This window comes from Anser cygnoides, chromosome 1, assembly GCF_040182565.1.
Source record: "Anser cygnoides isolate HZ-2024a breed goose chromosome 1, Taihu_goose_T2T_genome, whole genome shotgun sequence".
In the NCBI taxonomy this organism is placed as follows: Eukaryota; Metazoa; Chordata; class Aves; order Anseriformes; family Anatidae; genus Anser; species Anser cygnoides.
The window spans coordinates 124,002,749-124,025,374 of NC_089873.1; the positions used below are offsets into that span (position 1 = coordinate 124,002,749).

At 41.5% G+C, this 22,626-nt stretch overlaps 1 protein-coding gene across 6 annotated transcripts in view; it reads left to right on the plus strand.

Annotated features, from left to right (window-relative positions):
* The first annotated feature begins 868 nt into the window (after positions 1-868).
* Positions 869-22,626, plus strand: part of TAB3 (TGF-beta activated kinase 1 (MAP3K7) binding protein 3) — a 46,111-nt gene continuing 24,353 nt past the window's right edge. For 4 of the 6 annotated variants that reach the window (XR_010826000.1, XM_066980368.1, XM_066980382.1 and 1 more), the window contains exon 1: positions 869-1,020. The gene's annotated coding sequence lies outside the window, so the exon portion shown is untranslated. Of the gene's footprint in view, positions 1,021-8,732; positions 8,752-22,626 lie in introns of those variants that run through there. The other 2 variants (XM_066980375.1, XM_013192684.3) reach the window with 2 other exon arrangements.

Here is a 22,626-nt window from a genome sequence, read left to right on the forward strand (position 1 = left end):
CTCACAAAGCCTCCAGCCACGTGAGGAACCAGCACCGGGTTCCCAAAACCTCTTTTTGAGGAGAAAGCCGTTCCCCTGCACTCTGCTCTGGTGAGGCTGCGCCTCGAGTACTGTGTTCAGCTTTGGGCCCCTCAGTACAAGGAGGACATCGAGGCCCTGGAACGTGTCCAGAGAAGGGCTACGAAGCTGGTGAAGGGCCTGGAGCACAAGTTCTGTGAAGAGCGGCTGAGGGAACTGGGGTTGTTTGGTCTGGAGAAGAGGAGGCTCAGGGGAGACCTTATTGCTCTCTGCAACTGCCTGAAAGGAAGGTGTGGGGAGCTGGGGGTCAGCCTCTTCTCACAGGTAACTAGTGACGGGACTAGAGGGAATGGCCTCACGTTGCTCCAGGGGAGGTTCAGGTTGGAAATGAGGAGACATTTCTTCTGAGAAAGAGCAGTCAGACGTTGGGATGGGTTGCCCGGGGAGGTGGTGGAGTCACCGTCCCTGGGGCTGTTCAAGGCAAGGTTGGACGTGGTGCTTAGGGACGTGGTTTAGTGGGTGACATTGGCAGTAAGGCGATGGTTGGACCAGACGACCTTGGAGGTCCCTCGCTTTAACGATTCCTTTCCGATGAAGTGCCCCCAGCCCCACAGCCGTTTTTTTTTTTACCCGCGGCCACCCCGCCCCGCCCCTCCCGCTCTCGCGATGCCGGGCGCCATGCCGGAGCCGGGCGGGCGCAGGCCGGGCCCCTCCCCTCGTCGCGCGGCCTCAGCGCCGCGCACTGAGCGTGCGGCGCCGCCCGCAGCCCGGAAGCGCTTCGCGGCCGCGCTCCAGGCCCCCCCCTCCCCCTTCCCTTCCCTCCCTCCCCCCCCTCCCCGCTCGGAGACCCGGAGCGCGCCCCCCCCTCCCCAGCCGCCTCCAACGGCCGGCGCGTGCCGCCCCCCCCCACCTCCAACGGCCGCCGTGGCGGAGGCCCGGCGGGGCGCCCAGGGGCCGGGCATGCGGCCGGCGGCGGCGGAGCCGAGCCCCCAGCGCAGCACGGTGAGGGGCGGCGGGGCCGGGGGGCGCACCGGGAGTAAGGGGGGGTCGTCCCCGGCCTTGGGGGGGGGGGGGGAACGCGGCCTGTGAGGGAAGGGGGGGGCAAAACTCGGGGCTTGGAGACCTCCCCGGGGGTCCTGGTGGGGCCGGTCCGCCATGGGAAGGGAAGGAAGGGAAGGGGGAGCAGCCGCCGTGGTGCTGCTGGGGGTGGGAGGGCCCCAAAGGTAGGGCCCCAAAGGTATTAAGGCCGTAGGTGTGCTCTGCCCGGGCTCCTGTCCTGAGGGCAGGTCCTGCCGGTTGTGGGGGCTGCTGGGGGGAGAACAGCCCGGTTTGTGTGGGGCTGCTTTATCGTTATATCAGGGTATGCTAGGCAGATGCTACCCTCTGCCTTGGTGCTATACCCCTGCTGGGTGTTTGGCCCTGCGGTTAGTGCGTTTCACCCCTGTTCAGACGTGACTTGTGATCTGGCATTGGCAGTTCTTTCCCCTGCTTCAGCAAGGAGAAAACAAGGCGAGGAAAGGCGGTTTCTCAAATGGTCTGGGAGCAACTGCGCTTTGGAGCTTGAGGGAGAGTCCCTGTCAACCAAAAAATAGCATGGCCCAGGTGTGCTGCGCTGCAAGGTGATGCAAACTGTAAAGCAAGGCGCTCTGCTCAGATAGATATGCATGGACATAGTTGTCTTTGAAGGCTTAATTAGTTTCAAGATGCCATTAGTAATGATTAATATTTATTGTATTGATTCTGACTTTGAAAATTAGCTAGAAAGTTGGCTATTCCTAATGTTTTTTCCATTGCTTTTATAGTTACTGAACATTACAGTTTGTCAACATGATGTTCTACAGCAGTTTTCCTCTTCCCTTCTTTGTCCATTCCAAATAAATACTGCGAGTGGATAGGCTGACCGTTCCTGGTGGTGCGCTGAGAGGTGTCTGGTATCTTGAGTGCTGCTGTTCACCGTTACTGAAATTGGGAACTGATTGTTTGTAGGCTCATGTTCTGTAAGAGGTCCTCTTAGAATCACAGAATGGTTGGTCAGTTCTGTTTTCAGAAGGCACAGCATAAAAGAACTCTTAAAATTGCAGGTAAAGTCTGTGTGGGCCAAGGTCCGTGTTCTGGTAGCTTTAGTTTGGTCTTCAGACTTGTGGGAAGAGCACTGCTTTCCCCTGCCCCTTGTCAAGTATATTTTCTGTTAACAATTCTTCTTTTTATACAAAATATGTTAAATTCATTTCCTCTTAGCAATGAGAGAGGAACAGGATTCTTAAAAATAAAGTATTTCACAACATTTGTTAAAGTCAGCCCTTTGTCCTGACCTGCCAATGGTGTCAGTTGAGAGTAGCAGTTGTAAGAATAATCTAACAACTTGTATCAGTGTGTACACTCGGACTGTCTCAGTTCACTCATAAGACAGTTAATGTATCAATTTTTACACACGTTAGTAGAGGGTAATAAAACCAGCATCTAAAATCAGCAAAGTCTACCCTTAGTCTTAGGCCTTTTGGTTTAGGTACATTGAGATGGGTAAGGGTGACGGGTGCGCACTCTATGATCTATTTTATTCTGGTTCGTGTTGTAACTTTTGATGTAGGTGACTGCAGATAAACGTAAAGAGGATATGGTGAGATCTGTGTCCATTCTTTCTTGTTTTGTGTGTCTCATGGAGGCTCCTTTTTCTTTCTGTTAGTCATCATCTTGAAGTAGATAAAATGAATAGGTGTTGTGAAAATGGGCTGCCTTTTCCACCAGATTTTGGCGGTATGCCTGTACTGATACCTATCCGCTGAGTTGCAGAGGAATAGCAGTTTCTAATGGTAAATGATTCCTTTGAATTGTTCCAAGTGAATACGTTAACGCGATTCTCAGTGTTATCGGGTAATAGCTTGTCTCTGTCCCCTCTCAGAAATCAGGTGGCACTTAAAGAATGTTTATACAGTTGTACTAGTCTGTAGATGCTTTCTCCTCATTTTGATCCTGTGATGATTTGTTTTGTATGTAGTTTTAAGTAGCATAAGTAGCCCCAAAGGATGGTCTGTAAAAGTATAAAGTGTTCTTGGTTGGGGTCAGAGTTGCATATTTCTATTATGCCTGCTTAGTCATCCAAGTTGACGACAGCACGGCATATTTTGCCCTCGGTGTGTCTCTTTCCACAACTGTGAGCTGAAGCAGGTGTACGTAAGTATCTGTGCACGCATAAATGTAAGTAAAGGTATCTACTGTGACAGACTTACTTTTGTTACTTGGCACGTGTAAAGACAGGTGACAGAGGGAGAGTGAAACTAAGGGTTTGTATAAAGCCTCAGACTTCTTCATAAGCAACTTTTGGACTACTTTTGAATTCATGTGTTTCGAGTTACAAGGTAGAAATATCTGTGACTTGTGTTCTTGCAATGTGTTTTCCTGTCCTTATTACTGTTTTTACACAAATTGGGGGCGTAGGAGGGACGACACCCCCTAAACTTGAAACTGGTAGTGCTGTCTAGCACTGTAAACTGATATTAGGGGATTAATTTCAAATCTCTGCCAAACTTTTCTGCTGATACCTGTCTTTTTTTTTTTTTTTTACAAGTTGGAGTTTCATTCAGTTATCTATAATAAGGTAGACTTTCTGTAGACTTATTTCTGTAGAGGCATAACAGAATAAAATATTGTCTGAAGGGTGACATTAGCTGTCTTGTGAAAGACCAAGACTCATATTGTTGAGTTTGTGTGTGGTGATGTCATGGCGGCAGTTTGCACATGTAAGCAATCTTCCACATGGGAAGATAAGAGTTCAGAAATGCTTGTTTAGTATTTTCTATGCAAATGTCAAAGGTGTTGGTTCAAAACATTTCCAGAATAGGTTCTTGTATCCTGGCAAACCTTAAAGTATCACTCTGTTATCCTTGTGAAAGGCTTTCAAACTGGATATGTTAATAATATGTCACAAATTTGTCTCCAGCTTAAGACAAAAGATGTTAGACCTGATACTGTTCTTGCAGAAGGTTCTGTAGTACCGAGTATCTTTTATGGCCTCCTACTCTGTATGAGGTGGAGGGTTTGTTGTCAACTTCTGTGCCGTGTCAGTCAGTGCTTCGGAGATGGCACTGTAGGACTAGTATCCAGGAGACTCATCTGCACAGCCACCAGAAAAGGAATCACTGAAGCCTTTTTATTGGCATGAGAAGCTGAAAACATCTGTCAAAATTCAGCATGCAGTAAGATGGTGAGACAAATTACAGTGTTGCTAATAAACCATACAGATCAAGATAGAAAGAAACATTTTTTTTCTTGTTCTTTTTCTCCTTTTAAAGATGAATTATACAGGATAGATCACACGCAGTTGCTCAGTTTCATGTCAGAGCGGATCTAACACTTCAGTGTCCGTGCATCCCCTTGATTACTACTTCAAATGTCTGTTCTCCTCCAAGTGCTGCTTCATTACAGCCAGCATAGCAATATAGTACAAAAGTGAAGAATTTCATCTCCGTTAAGGTTATATACCGCTCTGTGTTCTTAAGAAGCCATAGTTCTTGGATTCCAGGTAGGGTTTTTTTTCTCAGGGCCTGAATTTAAAGCAGTGGTGTTCTAAAAGCATCTTCAATGCATTACTGGGTTCTGCCATGACCTAACTCTATCATAAGTAAAGTTACTTCTCCTTTTTCTCTTTTCAGAGGTTGTATAAAGCAGGATGGCTTTGTAAGGGAACAGTGAAGCTACAGACTAGAGTTAAAGGTCATTGTGCTGTAGCAGTGTTCAGTAGCCTATCACAGCTTAAGTATAGGTGTTTTGCTACTTACGTGTGGGCTTGCTGATGGATAGTTAAGAATGTTTTCTTAAAACGCACTTTTCAGCAGGTTGCGTGCAGTCAGTCACGTTCCGCACTTGATGTGCTTAATAAAATGCTCGCATTCCAATGAAATTGTATGTCCACTAAAGTGTATATTAATTTGAAAAGTGGGTCAGTTTCTGTGAAATCATGGTAGAGTTAGGGATGCTTTTAGGAAAAAACAAACAAACAAACAAACACTATCAGCATTTGTCTCAGATGTCATGGCAGAAAAAAGTATGGATACTTTTCTAAACTGTTTTCAGTGTTGACTGTTCAAGTTTGATCATGAGATCCGCAGCATTGCTAGCATTTTAATCTGGTTGTAGCTTTAAGCTTTCCTTTTTCCCTTCCTTGGTTGTGTTCAAAGTTTTTTGGCCCAAAGTCCCATCTGTTTGAGAAATCTTTACTGGTTTACAATGTTATAGGCTATTGAAAATAGCTGATGAAAGGCTTCTTTTATTCTTTGTATGTGATTGCATTTGTCACGCAGTACATAAATCCTCAAGTATAATTCTTTCTGTTTTGTGGGGAGCTTGTACACTGTGGCTTAACTCAAGCCATGGACACTTACTGCTAACACTTGGAAGAGTCAGGGATTTGTGTTCTGCCTGGGGTTTTGGTATTGGGCATGCCATCAGCAATAGTTCGGAAAGGTGTAAGGGGTTCTCTGTTTACCCAGACTTCGTGCAAATTCTGAAAGGAACTTAAAATTTGCCTTTCCCATTGATGTCTATGAAGATCAGCTTGCAGGAGCAGTGGGCTGTGTGCTAGGTCACTTGTGGAGCATTGCTGTTGAAATGTGCCTGCTTCGCTTTTCTGAAACTGTTAAGATTGTGTTGATGGAGTAGTGACTCTCACTGTAATGCTGCTAACATCAGGTCAAAAGTGACATATCCAGATAAGGCAAAGTGTTCATTTGGTACAATTTTACTCTGTTCCTTCATACTTGTTCAAAACAGTATGTTAATAGGATAAATTTATACTAACGAGCATTTCTCTATCAAATGTTATCCTTTTCTTCCCCCTGCTGACTTGAAGGTGGTTTAAAAAAACAAAACAAGACAAAAAAAAACCACTTCATTTTCTGGGTAATTCTACAAGAGTGCCACTTGTACAAAATCAAGTTGTTGCTTCTAAGTGGTCTGATAGTGTACAGATATGACTTTAGTAACCCTGAAATTGCTGAGTAAGTATTGTAACTGAACTCAGAACGCTTGTATGAGACTTAGATTTTTAAAAAGAGACCTTTTAATGCTTTTGTAGGTCGGCGTGAGTTTTGCAACTCACTACTAAGTTTCAAATGGACAGTGCAGGGCAACAGTTATTGTAGTCTGGAGCTCTGCTTTGTTTCTTGCTGCTAGAGCAGCATTTTGAAAAATGTAGTTGTAGAAGTTTGCTTACTGTTCCTTCTATATGAGCAGCAGTGTTCTGTGCAGGTATTTCAAAACAGGTCTCTCCGTCAGTCTACAAATGGGTCGTGTGTTGCGAGCTTCTGAGTAATTCATTGGAGTGATGTATGTGGTTTTGTACTTTCTCTTGCTTCTGTGTTGAAGACATTAGTCTGCAGTGTGTACCTGTGCCACTAGCAGGTAGCAGTGGTGAGATATCTCTGTTCATGTCCAGCTTCCTTTTGTGTTTATTTTAGCTTTTTTTTGGTAACAAACCTGTTCTTTTTTTTTCTTCTTGGAATATCCAGTTTAAAGGAATAGGGTGTAACTGTCTCTGCCGTATCTGTTACAGTGCAATGAAGTTTAAAATGTCAGAATACAGACCCTCTTAACTGCAGTCTGCCTCTTTGCTTTTGAAGCCCTTGCTAGATACAGTAAATGCTGCTTCTGCTTTAGAGAAAGTTCCAAGTCAGCTAAGTGTTCTACCTGCCAGTCCTTTTTCAGGCTTGGGAGTTGAGGTAAACAAGGCTGAAGGGAGCATTAGGCCTAAGAGACCTAAGTCAGATCAGGTTCTTTATCTGTCTTTGGAAAAGACCATCTACGGTATTTTAGAGAGAGGAAAAAAAATAAAGGGTCAGCAAAGTTACGTGTTGAAACAGAGTTCCTTCATCTAGGAGGAAGGGGTCTGTGAGAGGGAGATGAATGAGCAGCTTCTGTAAAGAACAACTTGGTCAAGTTTTCCAAATACAGGAAAGAAACCTGCTCTTCTAGCAACTCTGTAGAGCGAGCCTGGGTGTCTAGTTTTAAGTGGATGGCATCTCCCTGTACTGACATGGACATTGAGGGATCTTCACTGATCTTTGCTGTTGTTAGGCAGCAAGGCAGCAGAACCAACAACACAGACACTGCTAGTACTGTGACAAGCAGTACTTCTATTTCTGGAGGAACACACAGTCACTTGAAAGCTGCTTTTCCCTAACTGAGACTGCTTTCTGTAAAAGTTGTAACAAAAATGCACGACGGGTCTCCGAAGAGCATATGTTACCCAAGATGTGATCGGGGCAGGGAGGCAGCAGCTTGCATTGTTCCGTTTGTATCCACGCAGCTCCTGGGCTTTTCGTTTGCAGAAGCCATCGTGCAGTTTGTTCTCATGTATGTCTGCCTGCAGGTCAAAGGAAAGCTTTATTGGGTAGGTGTCTGATGTCTGGTGGAGGATTCTCCTCTTGGAAACAATGGAAAAGATGACAGAAGAGCTTCTGCTTCTCTCATATTTTAAGGAGTCCATACATTCTCAGAGAACATTCTGCATACTTTTTAAGGTAGAGGGAGAAAACTTTCTTTTTATTGCTGGTCTTGGACGCATTGAAACAATCCCTGTGGAAATTACTCTGTATGGACTTAATTATTGCAAGAACTGGATGGGGGGGAGAGGTAGTGTTAAGGAACTGGCAGAAAAGGACCAAAAGAAGTTGCAGCTATTCTTGCATGAATTCAATTTAAAATGAAATAAACAAAAACCCCCACCAAAGTTCTCTTCTTTTTTCCCCTCTATTGATTCCTGTTAAAATCTACGTGATACTTTTAGTCCCTCTTTCTATAAAGAAGTCTGAAGAAGTGTCCTAATATCTCATGGTTTTTGAAAGGTCTGAAAGGTAAAGCTTTTGTAAGAATATACAGAGTGCTAGAAGAAGGGCAAGGGGAAGAAAAAGGCCTAAGCTTTTATGATGGTCTTTGATTAAGGAGGGAAAAAAGTTATGAAATTAACATTTTAGTTTCTCTTTTTCTTGTTTTTTCGTTATGTGATAGAATACAGATTTGAGAGAGTACAGATGTGTCTTACAGTAAAAGCTGTGCTCTCATGACTGTCAAAAATTTCTTTGGGGCTACTCTGAATGAATTTGCTTGAGCAGGGACATTGGTATATTCTTTGGTGATCGTTCTATTCTCTTGTTCATTCAGAGGATGAACATTTGATGTTAAGATTTGTTAGTAGTAGTTCATAGTAAACCCTACTGGTATTTCAAATTAGTTTCTAAATGCTACTTTCTGAATAGAGCATGTTTATATACTTTATTTGCCACCGTTTGTTGTATTGCTGTCAGTAAGAATGCTTATGATGACTGCCACATGCTTACATAAGCTGCACTCATTTTTAACTGAAACTATTTATGGCACAGGCTATTTAGTCTGTTCAGAAAATGAAAACTCCACATGCTTAGGGGGAATGCACTTAGACTTGCTAAGACCTTTTTTTGTCTGTTTTCCTGTTTGTTTTGTTGTTGTTTTTTACTGATTTTTTTCCTTTTTTCTTCTTTTTCCCAGCAAGTATGGGGTAGGCTTAAATGTTTAGGGCAAGTTATTTCTGAGTATAGTAGAATATGTGAATTACGTAAACATGTTATATAATCGTAAATAGTCTTAATTTTTATTAAACTATAAGAAATCACAAGCAGTCAGAGAAACATGATGGTTTTCCTTATTTGTTCAGTGGGTCCTGTGTTGTGTAGCATGAAGATCCTAGCTGCTGGTTACCCCACGGTGAGTACAGCATGACACAATGCCACTAGAAGGCTGCCCTGCAGTCAGGCACTCCACAGAACATTTTTTGGAGTGGTGGTGGTGGTTTCAGCAGCATCTTCCTGAAAAGCAGTAAAATAGTTGTATGGCAATTGTATTAGTATTTAGCTGGGATTCCATTAACCGTTATTTAAATTGCTAGCTATAAAAAAAGTAATGCTTAAAAATTAAACGAGTTTACCAAGGTACAAACCTCAAAATTGAATTATAAGTTATTAAAGATATATTTGAGTACATTAAGTTTGTTAGTTTTATTAAATAAGTTACAAACCCAAGATGATGAAAATACTGAGGAATTACTCATATAACTTTAAAATTTTCTGTTGATTAACTTTTCAGGAAGGATCTGTGAGGCTTGCAAACTTGGGTTTAGGTGTTTGACTTAATTCTTTCATGACTCCAGATTAAAGTCATATCACTGCTATGTATCTCATTGAAATACTAACATTTTTTTTTCCAGCATCATACAGGTATGCATCGCTTGCCCCCTGTTTAAGTTTTCTCTGTTCAGTGATTCTTGCTTGCTGAAATTCCTTCACAGCTCATCTGGATGGATAGGATAGCTTTGTTTTTTTTTCTGTGGTCCTGGCTAAGAACTTTTCCTGATTCTTGCAAACAAACAGGCAAACAAACAAAAAAAGATGACTCAGGAGGGATTTCAGGGATGCTGAAACAGCCACCACCCTCTCCAAGGCTTGGGTTCCTGGCTTGCTTTAATGTAGGTCATTTGGATGTTACAGGGTACTGTACTGAACTGATTGCCATATCACTTAACCTTGTAAACAAGATTTCTAGTTTCCCATTTTCTCCAGTGGTCATACTGAGCATTTGAGACTTCCAGATACATTGGTCTCTTGAAAGCAGGCTGCAGCTATGAGGTGGCTCTACTATCCCAGACAGGCAGAAAGCTGCTAAAAGTGCGCACAGGTGTATGGGTTAGACTAATAACAAAACAGTCTAATTTGTAGCAATTTTTTGTCTTTACCTAAAGGAAGAGTCTGCTCCAGAGATACTCCTGGTGAGATCTCGTGATCATTTTGGTCTGACGCTGCTCTCCCCCTTGGCTGCCTGCTTCTGGCCCAGTGTCTTTCATTTATCCTGGCACAAGGCTTCACGTGGTTTTGAGGTGAATCAGAGAAGTGATCAGGGTTGAGCTAGTATTTGGTGGTTGTAAATAAGAGTTCAGCTTTAATAATCCATTCGCTGTTTGGTCCCTAAACATTTGTTCTAGTGCCCTCGGGAGGAGCAAGCAGACTAGGAAAAGGAGAAGCAAATTGCTGTATTTTTGTTGGATTAAAGTGATTATGAAACAGACCAGACTGCCTATGTGATAGTTTGCTCTTGTGGAAACACCCAATACAGCTGATGGTTTGCACCCTATCATTTTATGTTGATAAATATTTCCTAGGACAAAGGTTTTTTTGTTCCTCCAGAACTTAATTCCTCAAGTTAGAGGTTGTTTTGTAGCTAATGCTCACTTGTTTCAATTTTAAATGTTTTCAGAGTTCAACAACAGGAAAAGCCCATCTCCTTTTTGGGGATTGTTCTGTTGTGGTTTTTGTTTGTTTCAGTGTTCTCAGCTGTGACTGACACCCTATGCTGCAGAGAAAGTTACAGCATTTGGATGTTCAGTATTCCTTTTCCCTTATAGCTGCCTATTTCTCTCTCTCTTCATGGAAGGGAAGTAGACTGCAGCTCTCAAATAAGCAGAGGCAATCTTAAGCTCCCTGTTCAAGAAAGTTTGTAAGAAGCTTGATATTTGAGTGTAGTTAGGTTAAATTTTTTTTCCCTGCTGTTAATTATTTTGCACTTCTGGCATTTGAGCAATTCTTTTCTTCTCCTTTCTTTCTGGAAATAGCATTCATAGTTGGAAGTTCTAATATTACAGATATTGCTAGTAAGTTAAGTTTTTAAGACTCCCAGATTTGTCCAGATTATATCTATTCTGTTATATAATGTTCTCTGTAGAGACATATTTGTTAACACCACTAATTGATAAAATAACTTAAAATATAAAGTAATAAAATTGAATTTTCAAATTTAAGAGCAGTTATATGAACAATTCTATAGATTGGGATGCATCATTTAGAATTCTTGTAGTGAGATTTCCTTTAATTCTTTGGCTCTCATTTGAAAGTAAAAGGTAATCATATGAATTTAATAAGCTGTTTGTTGTAATACGTGATTACAAATTCTCACCCTGCATGTAGTTTAAACATGCATGTTACAATTCTTTCATGATGGTGTTCAGTTATTGGCAGCTGTGATGTATGTACTAAATATTTTGCTGTGTAGTCGATACTACAGTGTTTGAACTTGCAGCCTTTTTTTTCATGTGCAGTCTGTTTTCTGGAACATGTTCAGTTAATCTGGGAATGTATAACTACATAAAGAATGTCTTTACTCTTCTACATACTTGGAAATTTGTTGATTAAGGCAGTGACTCATTAGGGTATTTTATCTGTGTCTCCAGTTAACTTACTTTTTAAGTATGTAGGAAGTTGCTCTTCTGATCGAAGTGAATGGCTGGGTGTGGAAACATGACAAATTATCAGGCAAAGTAATTGGTATTGGAGCATGTATGTACCAGGAGCTCAGTATGCCTTTTTTTTATAGGAGAACACTTATAAGTGTTCAAATTTCTGTGATTTTTGTTTTTAATTAACTTGAAAATCAGACAAAATCAGTAGTGAGAAGATAGATGAATTAACGGTAACCCCATAGGTTGAGTTGTTCACACAGCAGTGGAGAATTAGTGGGCCCTGAGAGCCCAAGGTCTGGTAACCAAAGTCTGAAGAAGTCACTGGGGCTGTTTGGCTAAGCAGAGGGTGTGACTACTCACACTGTGACTGCGGATTCAAAGCATCAGATTACAGTGTTATTTTAATGTATCTGGGCTTCTGAAATCTACACATCTGTAAGTGATAGGACAAGGGGTAATGGCTAAACTAAAAGAGGTGTAATGGCTAAACTAAATTTAAGATGAGATATCAGGAGGAAATTCTTCCCTGTGAGGGCGGTGAGGCACTGGCACAGGCTGCCCAGAGAAGCTGTGGATGCCCCATCCCCGGAAGTGTTCGAGGCCAGGTCAGACAAGGCCCTTGGCAACCTGGTTTAGTGTGTGGCATCCCTGCCCATGACAGGGGGGTTGGAACCAGGTGGTCTTTCAACCCAAACCATTCTGTGATTCATGCTGATTCGTGTCCTTCATGTGTGTAGGGCAGATGTTGTCTGTTGGTCATTGGCTGCAGGGGAATACTCAGGTGGCAGTGTGTTCGACTGATGGGGGGTGACTGCAATTTATTTTAAACCTTAGATTTTTCTGCTATGTAACCTTTTGTATACAGGACTACATTTGATTTGTGGGATGGTATGACCTTTGTTTTTTTCCCCTTTGTGTTCTCAGCAGATGATGTTTTTCTAAGACTCCTGGGAGTTAGACCAAGAGACCTGTGTTTCAGATTCAAATTCGTTGTGTCTAAGTGGAGAGCTGGATGTGTTCCATGTTGTTTTGCTCTACAAACCATATGCATACTGCCAAAGCTGAACAGTAAAGAAATTGGAGATTCATTAAAGAACTAGCTGAACACTGTTATGCTTCTTTGCTGCAGCATCTAAGCAAAAAAAAAAAATGTGGTACTCTTACTAGGTGAAAGACAAAAGCTCTTGTAGCTTGCATCTGCAGCCACTCAGATTATTGGGTATCTGTTGCACCCTTTCATTTTTGTGAAGGTGAATAGCATTGAGTACAGCACAAATACCAGGGTAATTTTAGAGTAGTGTAAAGAACATTTCAGGCAGTTCTTTTGCTACTGTATTACCAAGTTATCCACAGGACCCTACATAAGGCAGTGGAGAAGTCTACTAAAAAGGGCTTCGCTTGTGGAGGATGCACCTACCTTGAGCTGCTGGACAGCATCTTGTTTTAGGCATGTGAAATAATCCAAATGTCTTGAAGAGTAGAGTGAGTTAGTAACTATTTTAAGTTTGGGCTGTCTTTGAGCCTTTTTTTTTTTCCTCTAAAGCAGGATTATGTGGGTAGCTTCCTAAAAGGGAAATGAAATGAAAGCAGTTTATCCTACCAGGCTTAATGGAATACAGTAGGGCAGATCAGTGTGGAAATGATCTGGCTTTAGAGAGATACTGATTGCTTTAAGTTTTTAACATGCATGTTTAACTTGTGTTTGGAAGGATATTCTTGATACAGCATAAAAATAATGTTTTAAAAGCTGAAATTGTGGATCTAGACTGTTTGGGATGAAATGCCTTGAAGTCATACTTATTATTCTTGCAAGTTTCAGAAAATGTGCCTTGTTCATTTGCAGTGTGGTCAGATTTATACCATTTTTTTTCCTATAACTGGATCTGATGGAAGTGAAACCTGCTCGTAACTTTTTAGCATCAGACAGCCATGCAAAGTCAACTGTGGAAAGATTAGCTACTAGCAAAAGGTCTCTTTACCTTTATTTTTTTCTCCTGTAACCCAGTTTTATGGAGCCACAGACTTGTTTTAACATGTTCCTGCTAAAACTTGTGATTGCAGGCAAGGAGGGCTATAGCTCCATCTTCAGAAAATTGGTCTTTTTATACTCCATTCTACATTAAAAAGTCATGCACCATGAATTGTGTTAATCTCATCATCTGGCTCTGAAACTTTCTGGCCTGGTACCAGACCAACAAAAATAAACAAATGTGACTTGACTACTGTAACTTTCCTTTGCATACATACAATGTTAGGGAGTAATCAAGGTGTCGGGACTGTAAGTACAGTTTTCCTTAACCTACTGAAGTCATGACTTAAAGGTCTTTAAAGACAGGTAAAGCATGGTCTTTAGCATCAATTCGTGCTGGTATATAGCAAAGTGATTGAAACTCATAAAGCTTCTAATTTGGAGATTATTAAAATGTCAGAAAAATCAGTTTTCGATCCTGTCATCTGTCCAGGGCTCATGGAAAAGCATGAAAGTTACTTGCAGTGTGAAGTGGAAGTCAATATTATTGTGGAAAAGCTCAGTGTTGGTAGCTGTGCTTTTACTGCTGCTACCTGTGGTCTCTCAGCGTGCTCACTTTGGTATTAAAATACCTGATTTAGTGCCAGATTCTCTGTAAGGAAGAGAACACTCTGAAGCTTATATCAGGTAAAGCTGCTGGTTACTGCTCAAGTCCTCTGAAGCTGTGCAGGAATTTTGGCAGGAATGCATCAGTGCATCTTAGGATGAACAATTGTATTCGTATTCTGGTCTTTCCATTATCTATTTTGGCTGTCCTATTTCTGGCCTAAGATTATGGAACAAGTGGGTCCGAAATATCTAGACTTCCTCATGGAGATTTGCCATTGAAGCAATGCCACAGACAGGACAGCTACAGCTTTATCTGAGTGTTGATTATTTAACCATTACCCTACACCACCCAGGGTTCTCTCCATCAGCTGTAGCATAGAACTTGATTATGGAAGCTGCTTAGGAAAAGTCACAGCTTTCCTTCCACTGGACTTAACTGTCAAAAACAAAAATTGTATTGAATAAACAAAGATCTAATTTTAAGGTATTCTTCCCCCCCTTGCCTAAAGCGAAATAAAGTTTGATCTAGAGTTTATGTCACATACATATATGATGCCTGGTTATATCTATATAGACATATATATATGGTGGCAGATTAACCTTATTTTAACGTATCTTTTCTGTTTCACTAGGAAATTGGGTACAGGAGTTCCTCATGTGCAACGTGCCCTCAAGCATCTATGTTTCTATATTTGTGTATAAATAATATATACACATATTATTTATATATCTTAATATATTATATGAAAGTAAACATATATAGATAATATAATTAATGCTGTATGTCACCTCTTGTTGTGGTCTCTCCTTGTGACAGTCTTATGGTTATTCATGCAAAGAGTTGTTGGAATATATCACAGAATAGGCAAAGTCCATGTTACAGTTTGGTAATAAATTCTCCTGGCCTGACACAAGAGATGGGCGTGCTGCGTCACTTGTCTACCATATTTTATAGCAATTAGTCATATCAGCGAAATGTAGGCAGTTGGTATATGAAAACATAAAAAATGGAAATTAGTGTTTTCTGGTGATTAGAGAGCATTTGGTTCATATTTCTCTGCACTTTGTAATCTTTGCACTGCTCTGTATTGACTCCTGTCTCTTCCGTGTTTTTTCTGTGTTGGCCTCCTCCCTATTTCTGTCGTATTTTTTTGTTCCTGTTTATGTGCCTCTCCACTTCCCTCCTCTGTTTCCTCTGTGTAGTCATATCCTCCATTAGTGTGTGTTTGCTGTGGATCCTGAAAGCGGGTTTTCTCGTCGCTCAGCTCCTTGTTTTTCTAGTCTAGTGTTTTTCTTTTAGTTTAAGGTGGCCATAGTGAGGAGAGGCTGGTAGCGCTCAGGCCAGAAACAGTTGTGTAGGTGCCTGTGCTTCCCAGGACCCCTTTATTCTTTCTGCTTTGTAATCTCTCAGCTTGTTGTTTTGGGTGTAAGTGTTCCAGCACATGCAGTGCAGGGGCAGCCTTTACAATAGATGTTGCTTTTGGCACTACTGTCAGTTACATGGGCTGCTAATAAATTTACATAAATCATTTAAATTGAAACTAATTCTAGTTAGTTTCTCCTTTTTATCTCTGCATTAAAAGGAATGCTTCTTTACAAGTAGAAATATGTTATGCAATTGCTTTCTTTGTGGTGCAGCAAAATTTGAAAGTTTGAGACAGGTGCTGTTACAGAAATTGTCTGCATCATATCCTGTAGTGCTCTTCTACATATGCAGTTTTCAACAAAACAGAAATCTTTGGGTTCAGCCAGCGTACTTACCACAGAATATTTTCAAGGTTTGTCATATGAAAACTCATGGGATACATATCAGGAATCCTACTTGTATTGTTATTTTTAACTTTCATTTATGACATTATTGCTATTAGCCATCATAAAATTGTTGGAGGTATTTCAGAAGCAGGAAACCCGATCATTTATTTGAAATGATTGGCTTAGAACTCTTTCTCTTCTTTCTACCTACTTTAATTTAAAAATAGTTTAATTCAAGCTTATTTAACAATGAAACTTTATTTTGGAAAGTTTCTGTTGCCATTAATTACCCATCCTATTGCTTATTCATAGCATGGTTAACTCAAAAGAGTGAATTTACATCTTGTAGTTCTTGTAGCTTCAGCTGACTCAGAGAGATGGCCGAACTCTTATTTCATTGTGAAATTGTTTGCTCTGAGCCACCCAAGTAAATCAAATAGCTGGTTCAAAATTGGGATGGTATACCACTGAATGCATGAAGTGCAGCTGTGTGCCTGTACGGAAATATCAGCCGTCTCAGATGACTAACCTGATTATGCTGCTTCTGCCCTGCAAATGGACAATAGTTTCTTTCAGTTTTATTGCTAGCAACCCATTTATTTAGAGCAAACATTTTAACAGGGAGAAGCCTGAATCAAAGGGTGAAGGTGAACAGAAGTGAGGGAGATGTTGAAGCTAATTATGTGAATAGCAACATGCATGTGTAACAGTGGATTTGTGAGTGTAGTTAACTCTAATATTTTATTACTTTTATATGACAAGCCAAGTGACACATTTATATTCTTAGATCATGACTGTTGCCTTCAGTCTTCCTGAAACCTCTGGCTTGAGTGAATAGTAACTAGTCCGTACCTACTTTTGCAGGAGTTCAGTGTTTCAATTTGTGGAAGTCTCTTGTGGGAGGACTCGCTGTATTCTGACCAGTGTAAATGCATCTTACAACAGAGCCTGTTCTGAATGTCTTGCAAGTGAATGCCAAGTGTGGCAGTGAATTTGTGATCTAGGAGCAAGAGCTGATGCTGAGGATCACTTACATTGTGTAGGAGCTGCCAGACGTCTCCTTGGCTGGGACAGCGTTAAATTCCTGGTAGGGACTCAAGCTGGTGACCTGCAGACACCTCTGCCTCCGTAGCAATGCTCAGAGACAGGTATCCTACGAGGAAATTTAATGTCACTTTTGAGAAGGAAGCTTACTTTCTGGAGCAGTTATGTATTAAACAGTGTTCCAGTGGCTTTGCAGTTTGTTGGGCCTTGGCTTTTAGTAACTGTTAAACATGGAAATACAGATGGGCTGTACCATGGATATGCAGTAGACGTTTTCTGATACTGTTAGTACATGTTTAGTTTTATATATTCTTGGAAGGGAATATGTATCCTTTCTGGCTCACTTTGACTCCTAAAATAGGATGTAACAGCCACTTCCCCACCCCCCCACCCCATATAATTTTTACACTGCATTTAGTAGGGCCAACATTTGGAGTTTGTGAATTGGGAAATCTGAGAGCGAGCTGGTTTACTGCAGGATTTTTTCCAGCCGCAGCCTGTAGTTCACAGCTATTCAGTCAGCAATTGCATGTCCTGGCAAGCAGGACAATTCATCGTCCTTATAAATTTTGGTATGAACATGATACTTGTGATATAATCTCATGATTATCTCTGTGACATACAAACTCAGTTGTTCTTACAACTTTGTTTGACCTGGTACTCTGCAGAACTGTTGTGGAAACTATTACTTGCTGTTTAGTAGCATTATTCCAGAACTGTCTCAGTGCCTTGTAAACCTACTGGGTTGTAACTGTTGTGTAGCAAGAGCTGCTTCTAGTTGCTTGGGGGAGTGAGAGAACCATACATTTCTAATGAAGCATTTCATTATAAACACGAGAAGGTTACTAGTATCTTCTTGGTAGTGGAATTACTAGCCAAGTACTTCTTAGCCACTTGCTAAAAGGATTATTATTTTTCCAGTTAAGTAGCCTTCTCATTATCCTTCAGTTCTTACTGTGAAGTAATTAAAAGTACTCTTTATTTTATGAAGATTTGACTGTATTTAGGGTTAAGATGATTTTGACTCCTCTCCTTTTGTTTCCAAAGCAGTGGAATAAATAAGTTTTCTTAGTGCCACATATAGATGCTACCTTAAAGGACAGAAATTTAATCAAGACCAAGGCCATAGAATAATGTATGACTTGTTTGGGAAACAAGATCTTTGTACTCTACATACTAAATCCTTTTCCACCTGGTAACATGCTGTCTCGGTGCCTGATGTTTTTGTTTAATTGGTGTCAACACTGTGACATTTTTGATGTCTTTTATCATAGATGGAAGAGGAGGAACAGTAGATAGATAATTCTAGTCCATTTAGATGCTGACAGCTTACAAGGGTGACAGACTATAATGAAAGGGAGAAAAGCAAAGCAAATACTAAAGCACACAAAGCAACACAAAATAGGTTCCTAAGAGGGAACAGTGATTGACTATAACTTCTGATTTTTTTCCTAGCAACAGCTGTCACTGAAATTCTTGCCCACAGACCACAGAAGAAACCTAATTATGCTTTAGTCCCATCCCCAGGCAGTGTCCCTGTTGTGCGAAAAATGGATTTCCTTCTTCCAGGTTTCTCTTGCCTTGGAATTACATGTTGCCTTTTGTGTGATGAAGACAAACCACATTGTATTTCCCCATTCCTCATTTATTGAATTTGTCAAAATAGTTTTCAAACATGGACAAAATTGATCATTGCATAAATGAATAAAAACAAGAGAAGGAATGTCTTCATTGTTTGACACTCCCGTTTTATCAGTGTGAGCTAATGGTATTGTTGTTGTGCTCGCTTTGATGAATTATGCTCCATTTTGGTACTCTGAGCTGTTCTAGGCCATCAGGTGACGCACCTGTGAAGCTGTTGTATGCCATATGTACAGGGAAATTGCGTCAAGAATTGGCAAGTGAGATTGTGTAACTTTACCAAAATTTAAGAGACCAATTGGTCAGCGATTTGTCAGCTTTATTTTTAGTTTTATTTTGCCATATACTTCTTTACTATGTTTCCCTTTGCCTTCCTGCCATCCAGGAGCTTTTTGAAGCTGTTGGCCTTCTTTCATACAAATGAATGAATGTTCATCATAAAACAGCTTGCCAAACCACTCAGTTGTGGTTTTTAGTGACTTAGCCAGTCATTCACTTCAGAGCAAGTGACAGCAGCAAGCTGAGCTCGGCTTTAAACATTGACTGCTTTTCTTTTTTTGCTCTGTGGAACTTACTATGTCTGTATGAACTGACAAGATAAGTTCAATTTTGTATTCCTTTCTAGCTCCGTTTCCAGGCTGTGAAGCAATGTACTCCAAAAGCTATGGGATATGTCACCCTGTAAATAAAAAGGCTTCTGTAGCAAATGGTCATTGTGATATATGTGGTGTGAGAGAAGTTTTTAGCTATATATAATCCTAAAAATTACCTGGACTGTTGCAGAGAAAAGTAATTCCTGTTTTTTGTGATACAACATGTTTAAATAGTGTGATTGTGGGCCTAAAAACAGGTGTGAGGAAAAACTGTTGTCTTGGAAATGCTGTAATAGCTTAGCTTCTTGTATTTGAGATTTTTTTAAAGATGTTTCAGCTACAAAGCTTTATAAAGTTGTCACATGGCAGTGAAAGTGTTTGCTTTCCTCTGCTGCAAGAGCAATCCAAAGTTGTAGCTGGATTGGCGAGTGTTCTGACACCTGTGGGATGGATTGGTTATTTGGTTTTATTTATTTGAATGGTTCAATAAATGGAAACTTAATGTACAAAACTGTTTGTTTTATTATTCCTTGTATCATTATAGTGTGACTTTAAACCATTTACAGCCAGTTGAATATTCTTCTGCAGGCACCTTTGAATTGAAGCCAACAGTGGTTCCAGAGGCTACTTAAGGATTAGAGGTGTGATTATGTGATTGCATCTGCAGCCAGGTCACATGCCAGGCGTGTTTACAAGGCTATAATTGGGTGTAGATGCCTATTAAACAGTAGGTATGTGTGGGATGGGATGTTAAAAACCCAACTTTTTGCTCAGTTGATCCTCAGTGCAAAGAAACTCAGTTTGAATCATCTTAAAACTTTAAGGTCTTATGCAAAATGTTACTTTTAAAAAAGTGCTTTTTGACACCTTAGCTGTGGTGTGTTTGCAGCCATTGTTAGAAGCACCACAGTAATTACACATCTCAACATCTTCTTGAGTATTGAAATACAGAAGTGGAATTGGGATGTGATCACATAGCATTGTAGACTTCCCTGGCCAAAACCACATTTATTTGTTAACACCACAATGTTAGTTATATCTATATATATATTTACCATGTCTAATTCAAAGTCAGTGCTTCCTAAATCTGTTGGCTGAGCTAATTCCTTTCTTGTTTTCTCATGTTTTACTACTGGCATGCAGTGTGTGTGGAGTATCCTAGCATTTGGAAGCATGTAACCAGTACAGTAGCAGAGGTAAAGAAAGTCTGAGTGTAATCATGGCAGAAGTACAGAGTGGGCTGCCTATATTCAGTTGCTCCTTTGTAGTTTTCAGAGAAACTTTCTATACAGAGTAATATTGTGGGCAGGTGACATGGAGTTTTAAGTAGTTTCTTTGGTTCTAGCCTCTTGCTGGTGGTGCCTCGCCTGCGCTCAGCTGTCCATCAGCTGTCTCACAGTGCCACAGCCGTGTGCTCTGATTCCACTGTGGACAGAAAGCTGTTGTGTGTGGGTTGTAACTTGCTACAACAGAACTCATCTCTCTGCTTTTTCATGCTGCCTCATATGCAGTGAAGTTTGGCATCCCTGGGGGACTGTAGCCAAAGCTCTGGAGGACTTGGGGGTAACTGGTTTGCTCACCACTATTCTAGGAGCTCAAGTGGCTTTACCCCTAAGCACTCCTTGCAAATACAGTAATTTATTGCAAGAAACTGTACTGAATGTGTTACCAATTCTTTACCAGTAACATAGTTTCCAGGGACCTAACTTGCCCATTTTTTAGTTCTCTAATAGTAATAAATGTTTTGGAGTAGATGTTGCATTTGAGTGCTGAAGGTGGAACAGGTGATACTTTGCCATTGGGAGAGGTGGGTAGTTTTTCACTCTTTCTTTTGCCATGGCTTTTAATAAAGAAACTTCTACTAAGTAGGCTAATCTCTTCAATGCACCTTGAATATCTTTGTTTATGCTAACGTAGCACAATGAAATCGCTTCTGCTGTTGGGAAGATAATAGATTACTTGGAAAAGGTGTTACGTGGTGTTCCACTTCCACAGGGGCAGCACATAGTTCAGAATGTGGATGACTTTTTTGTAGGATTATTTCCATACTATCTGATATCTTGAATTTAGCAATCTGGAAGGAAGTAGTCATGAAACATGAATGTAGTTGTTTTTAACAAGCAGTTACGGTTTTCAGTTATATAGATAAAGGCATTTCTTTTATAAAATATTTTTTAGTTCTTAAGCACTCTGTGTACTGTGTTCTTCTAAACAGCTTTTCAGATTAGAAGTTTTTTTTTAAATGGAGTAACTTCTTTCAACAAAATAAGTGAAAGTAAGTAGGAGAAATGCAATAACAAAGGTAACTTGAAGAACTCTTACTCTGTTATCATGACCAGAGAAACACAGTTTGTAATTGTCTCTCAGAGAGAGAATGATTCATAGCACATGTTACCAACTTCTTTCATTTAATAAATTGTGGGGGGTTGAGTTTGCCAAGATGCCAGGTGCCCACCATGCTGCGTTCTCATTCCCTTTCCTCAGCTAGAGAGGGGCTGAAAATACAAAGCAGCTCCTGGGCTGAGATAAGGACAGCGAGATCACTCAACGATTACTGTCATGGGCAAAACAGACTTGGCTTGGGGAAGATTAATTTATTTCAGTTATTTATTTCAATAATAACAATAGTGAGCAGTGCAAACTTAAAAAAACACTGAAAAGCCCTTCCCCCCAGTCATCTGCTTCTACATCCTCCCCCTGAGTAGTGCAGGGGAATAGGGACTCGGGGCTGCAGTCAGTCCCTGACGCTTCATCTCTCTGCCACTCTTTCACGGTCCCTCTCTGCCCCTGCTCCACGCGGGGTCCCTCCCACGGGATGCCGTCCTTCCCGAACTGAGCCTGTGGGGGCTGCCCACAGGCAGCAGCTCTCCAAGAACTGCTCCCACACGGCTCCGTACCACGGGGTCCATCCATCCCCCAGGAGCAAACTGCTCCAGCACGGGTCCCCCACGGGCGGGCGGCAGCTCCCCCCAGACCCCCTGCTCCTGCGTGGGCTCCTCTCCACGGGCTGCAGCTCCGGCCCGGGGCCTGCTCCTGCGGGGGCTCTCCATGGGCCGCAGCCTCCTCCAGGCCACATCCACCTGCTCCACGTGGGCTCCTCCACGGGCTGCAGCGTGGAGATCTGCTCCGTGTGGGACCCATGGGCTGCAGGGGGACAGCCTGCTCCACCAGGGGCCTCTCCCTGCACAGCCCGCAGGGGAACTGCTGCTGCCTGCCTGGAGCACCTCCTGCCCTCCTGCTGCACTCACCTGGGGGTCTGCGGGGCTGCTTCTCACTCCTCACTCTCCCAGCTGCTGTTGTGCAGAAGGTTTTTTTCCCCTTCCTTAAATCTGCTCTCCCAGAGGCGCAAACATTGCTTATTGGCTCAGTTCTGGCCAGCGGCAGGTCCCTTTGGAGCCAGCTGGAGCTGGCCCTTATCTAACATGGGGCAGCTGCTGGACTCTTCTCACAGAGGCCACCCCTGCAGTCCCCCTGCTACCAAAACCTTGCCGTGTAAACCCAATACATAAATAAATTTAGCACATAAGACCGAGATACGTTTAGAATCTTATAATTCAAAGTAATAGAACTTATACTGTGCAGCCAGTATAAAGTTAGTTTAGCATAGCTTTGAAAACAAAATGCATGTTTTGGTAAAGTGATTACAAATGAGTGTTAAACTTTGTTCTTTTGTTTAAAGAAAACACCATATTTTTCTTTTCAGTATGATCTCGTTTTTATTTACACTGCCATTTTTTTGGTGAAAA